Source organism: Hippichthys cyanospilos, chromosome 4 (assembly GCF_059441005.1).
Source record: "Hippichthys cyanospilos isolate Australia breed blue-spotted pipefish chromosome 4, RoL_Hcya_1.0, whole genome shotgun sequence".
NCBI lineage: Eukaryota > Metazoa > Chordata > Actinopteri > Syngnathiformes > Syngnathidae > Hippichthys > Hippichthys cyanospilos.
Window position 1 is genome coordinate 879,554 of NC_142372.1, and position 1,848 is coordinate 881,401.

Sequence of the window (1,848 nt, forward strand, 5' to 3'; positions counted from 1 at the left end):
CTCCGCGTGAGCGTGTCGGTGTCGAGCCGGCGGGAGGGCGCGCGACAAAAAAAAGCGTGATCAACCGGAAACGAGGTGTACGAGGGGGCGGGAGCTAGCAAACTAAAAGTGACTTCCGCCTTGCAAAATAAAGCACAAGGGGTAGGAACGCATTCGACACTCAGGACTCGATGAAAAAAAATACCGCAAATTAACAGATGTACAATAATTCAAGAAACCATTCTTATCATGCTTGAAGGACCTTCATTCTGTCTATAGTTTAATCTCAAACGTTTTCTTTTCGTCGGACAAACTTAAAAAATAAAAACTTGAAAATATGAACATTTCTGAGACGTTTTACCTGACGTTTCCGTGATTATCACGATTGTGATTCTTTTCAATTATTTTTCAATGTATTCCAGAAATTGTCAAATTAGACCAGTGGTTCTCTAACAGGAAGGCGTGAAGATTTTAACGGGGTTTAAGGAGGTAACAGCTTTTTCTTTTTTTAAAGCCGTGGGTGGGACAGTATAGTTTTCTTTTCAAATTAAGGACAAATTAAATTGAACACTAAACAAGTCATTGCTCAAAAAAAAAGATGTATTTACACAATCTATATTTTGGAGAGTCTGGAAATAGTGATAACAAGTGTGACAAGTGTAGTTCGCAAGTTAAATCAAACGTGTAGGGCACACAGCACGTCTTTTTGAAGTATTTTGTTTCTTGTTTTTACATATTATTTGACTGGTTAGGTGGTACTAGGTGGGATAGCATTTTTAAAAAGGATGAGAACCATCTGGATGAGAAGCTTAAATGTTAAATAAATATGATTAAAAGCATCAGTATTTCATATTATATATTATGAACATTTGTTTGGATTTTAAATAGAAATAGTGTACATAGAAGAAAATTGAATAACATTTTTACTTTTATCTTTCAATGTACGCACAAATAATCAAAATTCAAAATAATCTGAATACTTTTGGATGCCAATTTAAATTCCACACAAGTTGTCTTATTTTGAAAGACAGCCATGGTAATGGACTGAGTGGGGGGGGGGCTGACATCATCAACCTTTGTGTAGAGGGAGGTGCATGCAGCAAGGAAACACACACACACACACACACGCACACACGCAGCGAATCTGCAAATAGGACTGGAAAACGCCGATAAGACAAAGGGATTTGAAAAGCTCCACAAAAACGTCCAATAGAATTCATTCCCACAATCAATGAAAAAGAAAATGTAGGAATGTGAGGAACGGTGTGTTGTGGCTGTCCGCTGCGCAGAAGGCGGCTTTACTTCCTGACGAGTTGGCTCTCGTTTCTCACAAATCAATGTAATCACATCCGTACCTCGGGACTCGATCTGACCCCCCCCCCCCCCCACCCCCCCTCCCCTGCTGCCAACATAATTGCCACATTTAAATGTTATTGGCTCCGTTTTATTTTTTTTCCGAGTGAGGGGTAGTTAATAAAGTGAAAACAAGTTGCTTTTTTTTTTTTTTTGCTTTGGCGGGCCCCATAAAATGATACGGCGGGCCAGATCCGGCCCCCGGGTCACCAGTTTGACACGCGTGCTGCTGCCAGACAACCATTCGCACTCTTCCGTGCAAATAATTGACATTAGGGATGAGCAAATCCAGGACGTGATGGAACCAGCCCGCGGGCCATACGTTTGACACCGCTGCTCTAGGTTGTATCATCGGCATTCGAAAAAGGAAAAAAAAAATGTGTCCAGAGATTTCCGCCATGAATACGTTTGCTAATGCTAATCCTTCGCTCGCCGAGCAGCTGACAAAGAAGTCTGGAAATTCCCAATTGTAGCGCCGAAGCGCGTTTTTGCTGACGCGAGAAAAGAAAGCACATT